Below are 8,869 nucleotides of genomic sequence, written 5' to 3' on the forward strand. Positions count from 1 at the left end.
CCAGAACTAGAGATTGAAGGAGACAACCTGCATGGCTAAATAATGCTGCACCAGGGTGCAGTAGGCTGCTAAACGAATTACAGCTCCAGGTATGTTATCTTACCATGGGAACTGTTTGGGAAGTGCTGCACCAGCATCCATACAATGCAGGCTCCTGTGAATCCACTCAGCTGCCCACAAGAACTAGAGGTTAAGACCCTAAGGCTGAGGACACCACACACTGTAGCTGGAAAGCTGGACAGAGCTAAACTGGAAATGTCTTCCTTGGTGGCAAATTTTCATAGTGCTAGAGGCACAATGCAAGCAGGTGGAAGAAACAAGGCCTCAATGGACGCACCATGCTGTGAAGTCTGTGGACTGCAAAACCAAACCGACAAGCAATTGCAAATAGCACAATTGCTACGGGGAAAACCAACAATCTATGTCTGATACTAAAAACCCATTGAACAATAATGCCTAAAAGGTCATGGGCACCAAGAAATGAACTTACTACTCCTGAGCTAAACTGACATAGCATCAAACTGTCTTCTAAATGTCAACATTAAACACACAGAGAAATGTTAACTCTCGGTCTCAATCTCAGAAGCTCTTCTTTGCAATGAATCCAGAATCATTACTGTCTGAGATCCTGACAATGAATATCTAAGGAGAAGGAGAATATAAGAACCAAGAGGCCAAAAAAAAAGGGCTATGGGAATCCTCTGGTAAAACATAGCCACTGCAGTCATGAGTTCTGCAGCTCTAGTTATTTGCATTGGGCCTGAAAGAGACCCGTCCTAGATGGGGCAATGGTTTGTGGGGCTCTTTTACTCAAGAACTATCGACTATTGATTGATTCTAAGAGAAATAGAGTCATTGTTTTCACCTGTCCATCTACCCCTGAGCACACCAGGCTCCAATGGACAGCCTGAATCTAAGGCCATATAGGCAGGTTAAACTAAGTGGGTCACAAAAACAAAAACAAACAAACAAAAAATAGACAGAAATATTAGGGAAACAATTGTAGGCAAGGGTTTATTATAGACAGAAATGGTAAGGAGCTAAGAGATGATGGGAGATAAGAGAGACTGATATGTATTATTTATATATATGTGTGTGTGAAATTGTCAGGGTTATTCCAATTAATAATAATAATGATAATTAGCATATTTAACTACATATAAACTTATTTAGCCTATACAAAGGAGTGATTTAAAAGGAAGCCAGACTAAGCTAAGTATTTCCAGCATATTCAACTCAAAACTATATAAATATACTATAGCCTGATTTATAAAGACTTAAAATCATTCTGAGCAAATATTTTGCATTATTTTTCTTTACTAAATACCCCAATACCAATAGATAAGTCCAACAAGTTTTATATATTTAATTTCATACAGATTAAAGAATAGAAAAGAACCATTTGTACTTGAAAAATAGAAAAGAGCAAAACTATTACCCTTTCATCTTGAAGGAGGAAGGGTGTGTGTATGTGTTACTGGCAATAAGGAAGTGACATCAGAAATGTGGCCAGAGAAAGTACATATTTACTGTGTGCCTGCTATATTAGGCATTTCAGCTTAAAGAGTTAAATATGGAGTTCAAAAGGAACATTTCTGGTTAATGTAAGCATGAATGAAAATCCAGTGTTTTCTTTTAAGTTATTCATTAACAAAAAGTCCATGCACAGAGCTTAGCAGTGCCTGGTATTCTGATTTTTATGAGCAACAAAAATCTTCATTGCTTTCAGGGCTTAGTTTATCATCTTATTTTTAATTCTGAATTCATTTCTAGAGAAGACATTGGAGATGATGAATGGACTCCCAAGACCATGGGAGTGAGAGTCTTCTGAGGCTCTGTTATTACTCCACCCTCATGGAAGCTGCCTTAGAGTAGCCTGTACAAGACAATAATGACACAGAACAAAAGAAGTGGCATCTTAACACTGCAGTGATTAACTAAAATCTGTGATTCACAAATGCACTTTCAACTCTGTTCTCCTTAGGTAATGTATTCTGTGTGAGGACCAAGTGTGGAACCAAATGTGTTTTCCTATAAATTCAGAAAGCAAACCATTCTTTAAAAATAAGCCAGCCTTTGTTTCATGATTTGAAGGAGCTGAAATGAGGGTGCTTTTATTTCACCAAACTTTAGCTGGTAGGGTGAAAGAAGGAAACATTCAACAACTAAAGAAATTCTTCTATAAAAGAGACAGCCCAGAGAACCACGTTTATTAGTAAACCAAGATGTGATATATACGACTTATACTCTAGCCTGCTCTTGGCCACAGTTGGCCAGAATATCCCGAACCATCAAGCTAAAGAGTCAAACAGCCACAGTAAAAGCTCTCTTCAGCTTGTCCATGATCAATACAAGCAAAGCACTGACCTTGATTCCAGCCAGAAGTCACAATATAGGTCAGATCAGATCAATAAAAATCTGAAAGAAAAAGAAAAAAAAAACAGCTCTATTAGATTAAATCAGTCAGATAAGTCAGGCTTTCTTTGTCTGAGGAAGAAACTTGAATCAGACGTTAAACAACTTATTTGTCATGCTCTAAAACATGCTGGCTGACACGGATTGCTGTGCAACACACCTTGCTTATGCAGAAATAACATTTTAAATTCAAAGTAATTCTTAGGCTTCATTTTTAAAACGTGTGATGAATGTCAAAATTAGGTTCTATTTTTACTCTTAGCATTTTGTGCATTCAAAGAATCCTTAAGCATATAGTTTAAAACACCCACATTCTACCATTTACCATGAAGATTTACTTAATAATAAAATCGACTCATTTGGACCCTGCCTTATACTCTTTACCCACACTACCTAATTCACATGCTGAGATTCCAGTACCCAATATGATGGGTACTGGTGACAACTGCATGCTTATAAGAAAGAAACTCAGAAATAAAGAAATTGAGACTACTGTACATAAGAAATGGCAACACAGGAAGTTCCTTTGTTCCTTCTGCCATGTAAGGACAGCAAAGTAGCAGCCATCTATCTACACAGAACCAAACCTCATCGGTCACCAAATTGATGGCCTTGGTCTTTTCAGCATCCTGAGCTTGGGAAATAAATTTCTATTGTTTAGAAGCCACCCCATCTATGGCATGTTTGTTATAACAGTCTGGACTGTCTAAGACACATCTTTAATCTGATTTAATACCCAGAGAAAGTCTGTGGATCTTCAGTCCAGGATCATCAATCAGTTCAAAGGTAGTCAAGGTCAAAGAAGGCAATTTCATTGGCAATTTGTCAGTCTTCTCATTGGTCCCCTGTGCATAAGCCTGGCCGGTAAAATATGCTGACAAGTAAATATGTGGCAAAGCACGCTGTCAGAGGAGATGAACAAAGAGGGGAAATTAAGGAGAAAACAATTTTTCAAAAAGCCTGTGGTGAAAATCGGGCAGTCATCTAGATCAGCTAAGAAAGAACTGAAGAACGCCAAAGAGTGAAATTCTCAGCCTGTTTCAAAAAGTATTCATAACAGCATCCCCAGTTAAAAAACAAGCTAGCTTCTAGCTGCTTCTGGGTTAACTGTTGGGAGTTACCATATACCTACATGCCAGAAACATTTCATCACTAGATATTTAGGCAAAGTCCATGCACTAAGTTAACATCCAACAATAAGGATTTAATGGACAGAACAGCATAAAGTAATATAGCAGAGATACTGGTAAGCACCAACAAAACACACCACTCAACATGGAGTTGTTGGTGTTTATTTTAGGGCCTATGAACAGGAGAAGTAATTTATCTAAGAACTAAGGAGGGGCTGATCAGTCAGTTGACATTCTTTCCTATTGTTTGAGAATTTTATACATACATATTATATGTTTTGAGCAAATCTAGTCCCCATTCCTTTCCCTTCTGTGCGCCTGCATTTCCCCTGTTGAAAAAATTTTAAGAGGACATTATCAGGGGTTTTAAAAAATAATAGTCCAGCATCTTTTGGGTATATGGCTAGGGAGGTTCCCAGGAATCCACAAGGATGACCCTGGCTGAGACTCTAAACAATAGTGGAGAGAGGGCCTGATCTTGACTTGCCCTATGGTCAGATTGATGATTATCTTGGATAACCATTGACCCTTTGTCTTACAACTGAAGGAAACAGGCAGAGACCCACATCGGAACACTGCACTGTGCTCCCAAGGTCCAGTTGAAGAGTAGACCTGATCTAATTGGAGCTTGCCAGCTCCAGCTGGACTGGGAAGGAACAAGCATAGGACCAAACTAGTCCCTCTGAATGTGATTGACAGTTGCATGGCTGGGGCAGACTGAGGGGGCCACTGCCAGCGGCACCAGGATTTATCTCCACTGCATGTACTGGCTTTTTGGGATCCTATTCTCTTTGGATGTATACCTTGCTCAGCTTGGATGTAGTGGGGAGGGCCTTGGACCTTTCACAAAGCAAAGTGCCTTACCCTTTCTTAGGACTGGATGGGAGTGGGGTGGGAGGGTGTGTCGAGGGAATGGGAGGAAGGGAGGGAGTGGAAATTTGGGTTGGCATATTTTTTAAAAAATTAATAAATTAAAAAAATATAATACTTCAGTATGTCAATCTCCATTCCAGACAGCTGACATTTTACTTTGATGCAAAATTCTGTATCTGAATAAAGTCAACATTCCTCCAAGTGTATCATATTTTTTGTTTGTCTTCTGAGACAGTATTTCTGTGTAGCTTTGGAGCCTGTTCTGGAAACTAGCTCTTGTAAACCAGGCTGGCCTCGAACTCACGGAGACCCACCTGCTTCTACCTCCTGAGTGCTGGGATTAAAAACGTGCACCCCACTGCCAGATTGTGTGTTTTCTATGGCACCAAAGATACTCACAAAGGAAAACGGAAGAATTTTCAACATAAAAAATAAAATATCCATGAGGCACCAATTATGACATCACAGCTTTATAAAGGTGGGTTTATCAAGACATTTGGAGATACATGGCAATACATGAAAATCAATGGGAAATAAGAAATAAGGATGAAAGAATCTAATGGGACTTCAGAGTATGAGAATGAAACAGTCACTAAGAGGAACATGCCCCATTAGTTAGTTACTGTGAGCTTTGCAGAACAAAATAAAAAATACTTTTCTTCTGATTCACATATATTATTATCTCAATGTACTATCTGAACTGCCAGTATGTAAATACTGTGATATTAATTAAATTGAAGGGTACCACATATTGAGAAAATCTAAAATATTCTTTACTAGCTAATAGCTTTCAAAGTCTTAACAGTACACATTCAAAGAGAAGGAGAAATTAAAAATTTGATAAAAGTAGACATTTAAGGAGAGAAAAGAGGTTACAAATCTAAGAGGAAACAATGCTAGCAGAGTGGGAAGGAGTTTGCCCTCACACAGAAGGACTGGCTCTATTTGTGGCTGGGCATGTGTGTGACTGCTAGACACGTGCACAGTCCTGTGTAAGAGATGGTTAGGATGATATGTGAGCACCAGGTAAGGGAACAGGAAATGGGCACTGCATAGATGAGTACATTAGCCATAGTATAGCAGCCATCACGTCCTAGGTACACAGAGGTGGTAGAAAGAGGATTTGAACCAGATTCAAATATCCATTTGAAAACAAAACAGAGCCCTAAAGTGACAACTTGTACAACACTGTGAATGTACTTAATGTCATAGCACACTTAAAATTGTTAGAGTTAGAAAGACTATGAACAATTGTTCATTTGCTTGTGTTCTTAAATTGACCACACGACAAGGGACACTTTTTACTGAGAATTCCTTAGCATATTAAACATTTCAGTATCTTTAACACCCTTTTAAGTGGTTGGAATCTATGTCTTCACTCTCTAATGAATATTTTCATACTAAAAATTTAAAAAAAACCCTTGGTTACTTTTCCCGAGACAGTCGGTGAGACAAACAAAACTGGTTGAATTCCATGAGATTGGCACAATATTCTAAATTGCCCTCTAGAGTGTCCTCTCACGAACACAACTATTGACAGTTCTGTGGTACCCCAAATGTCTTGCTAATTTTATGCTCAAGACAGCACAAGTTAAATACAAATGTAAACCACTGGTGTTGTTTCAGGTATGTGGACCCTGTATTTGAACTCACGAACTTAGCAAGGTGCTCAGCACAGAGAGGAGAGTCAATAGTTAATGGGGAATAAACAAATACACTCCATGTCATATTTCTTTGAATCTTTGCCAAGTTTTAGAAAATAGTTGAAAACTATTTTTAGGGTTTTGAGGGAACAAAAATTCTACCCTTGTCCATTTGACCTCCACTGAAGGGATGATCCCTATGATAGCAATTTTTGGAAAACTGAATATCCACATACAAAGGAATGAAAACGGACCTTTATCTTCTATCATCCACAATAATCAACCTAAATAGATTAATAGATTAAGAATTTATTTTTCAGACCTAAAAATATAAAACTTGTATAGGAGGAAAGTCAAAGAATAAACTCCTTGACATTGATATTGAGAAAGCCAGATGACTCCAAAATCTTAAGCAATAAAAGTCAAAAACAGTCAAGTAAAAGGTGCTTGACAACAGAAACAAGATAAGAAGGCAGTCTCAAGGTATAAGAACACTGCAAGTCATGTGTCTGATAACTGCTTAACATCCAAAATGTGTAAGGAATTCACACAGTTCAACAGCTACAAACAAAAAGCAATTTTCTTAAAAATGAACAAAGGACAAAATAGAAATTTTTTTCCAAAAAAAGCATAAAAATGACCAATAAATATGGAATACAGTGCTTAACAAGTTAACCATGGAAATGTAAACCTAAACAAAAATGAGGTATCGTCTCATACCTCCCTGTTATTATGAGTTTGATTGAGGTGATTAAAGACCACAAGTGCTAGGAAGCAGCTGGAGACAAGAGAAAATGCTATGGCCTGCTCGCTAGTCTCCCCTGTGGGTGTCTCTGTCTCAACAGTCTCCTCAGCTAGTGCTGCTGATGTGGGAAGTGGTAAAACCTTCACAGCTGTGGACTAGCTAGGCACAGGAGTGGGATGTAAAGGGCATACCTCCTTGGTTCTGGGCTGAGCTTTCGGCCTCCTGGTTTGTCGAGATATTAGCAAGCAGTGAGACATTCTCCTATCCCTACAGATACAACTATCACAAGTGTCATGTTTTTCCTTAAACATAGTCCAAATGTATCCTTTTTGCCTCAAGCTGCTTTAGTCGGGTATACCATTATAGAAATAAGAAAGGTAATTGACATGGAACATGTTATTGTCAGTGGAGATGCAAATTGGTATAGGCATTCTAGAAAATAATACACAGTATCCCAAAATTAATTCAAAGTATCATATAACCCAGAAATCTCAAAGCAATTAATATCATTTCCTTCACGATTTCTGCACTTTTGTATTAATAACAGCACTCTTCACAGTATGTACATACATGTGTGAATGTGGATATACATGAAGATGTACGGAAACAGCTAAAGTGTTCACTGGAGTAGGATTACACAAAGAACTTTAATGTACATTCTGGAATCTGATACCACCCTGGAAGAGAAATCTGACTTTATATGGAAACATGGATAAACAAACAAGATATTACAAACATGTATATATACACATATACAAAATGTCTCAATTTCATATAAAAATTTAATACAAAAAAGAAAGACAAGTAAAAGAAACAGCTAAACTTATAAAAGGTATGTGGTTGGCAGAGCGGGAGTCTGAGGGCATGGAGAGGTGCAACTAAAAGAATACAAAATGACAGTTATTAACGTGAAGAGCAACAGAGGCCTAGTGTACAAAATGGTGACTACACTTGCAGAGCCCAGAGGCCTCCAGGAATGACTAACATATCCCAGTCCAGTGACTAGCAGTCTGCAACCATGAACTACAGGATGCAGGGCATGGTAACTACAGTTAGCAATTCCTAGGATGTATGGGACACTCGCTAAGAAGGCAGAACACAAATGCCTTCATAGCAAAGTAGGCAGATAAAAATAAGGCAACACGGAGGAAGTGGCCATGTTAATTTGTCTCAATGTGGTGGTCATTTTACTGTGTAAGTAATACTCTAAACTTACATGCATATCCCAAGACATTGTTTTATATACCTTAACTATATACTTGTTTTATTTAAAAGTATGCAATGGAAACACGCTCAAGAAGCGAGAGAAACGTTGGCTTTGAGCCAGTGAACCCCAAGCATCCTGCGGGGTTCATCGGTTCATTTGCAGCAGCTTCCTCAGCAGCACTCTGGAACTTTGAAAAAATGCAAGCCAGTTATTGAGCAAATAGGCCCAATATAGTGAAGATTTATGGTGCCCTAAGGCACAGCCTTCACAGCGAACATCTGCCGCCTCAAACACACGGGTCAAGACTCTTGTGTAGTATTTTGCTAAACAAAGCCCTGAACATAATTCAAAGAGAATTCTTTTCAACAGGAGTTGGCATCTGCCTTCAGGCAGTTTAATGCATCAGCATATTAAAACCACCATTTTTCTGTCCTCTCTCCTCTCCCAAAGGATAAGAGAAATACCAGAAAGTAATCTTAGAGAGTTAGTTTTTATAGCTTGTTCACTTATTCAGACAATGAGAAATATTTTCATGCCCACATTAAATCATACGGTGATGGCCAGTTCATACATAAACAGCATAATAAGCAGATGTGAGCCTGTGTGTACCGCACACTGAATAAAAGCTGAAAACCACAGGACAGTTACCAACTAATTAGCAAAATCAACCCGCCCCTGAAAGCCACTCTGCCCACCTCTTCTGTGTTTTGTCTTGTAAAAAAATCACACTAGATTTTTGTTGCTGTTATTTGTTTGTTCCTAGATCCCAATCAAAGTTTTCCTTCCCTCCCCTTTTCCCAGTCCCTTCCCTTCCCTTCCCTTCCCTTCCCTTCCCTTCCCTTCCCTTCCCTTCCCT

The 8,869-nt window shown here is 38.6% G+C and overlaps 1 protein-coding gene across 2 annotated transcripts in view; it reads right to left on the bottom strand.

Annotated features, from left to right (window-relative positions):
• Positions 1-8,869, bottom strand: part of Map2 (microtubule associated protein 2) — a 269,160-nt gene that overhangs the window by 186,510 nt on the left and 73,781 nt on the right. For both annotated transcript variants that reach the window (XM_026786324.1, XM_005361447.3), the window contains one exon: positions 2,368-2,418. The gene's annotated coding sequence lies outside the window, so the exon portion shown is untranslated. The remainder of the gene's footprint in view (positions 1-2,367; positions 2,419-8,869) is intronic.

The sequence above is a fragment of the Microtus ochrogaster genome, linkage group LG4 (assembly GCF_000317375.1).
Source record: "Microtus ochrogaster isolate Prairie Vole_2 linkage group LG4, MicOch1.0, whole genome shotgun sequence".
NCBI lineage: Eukaryota > Metazoa > Chordata > Mammalia > Rodentia > Cricetidae > Microtus > Microtus ochrogaster.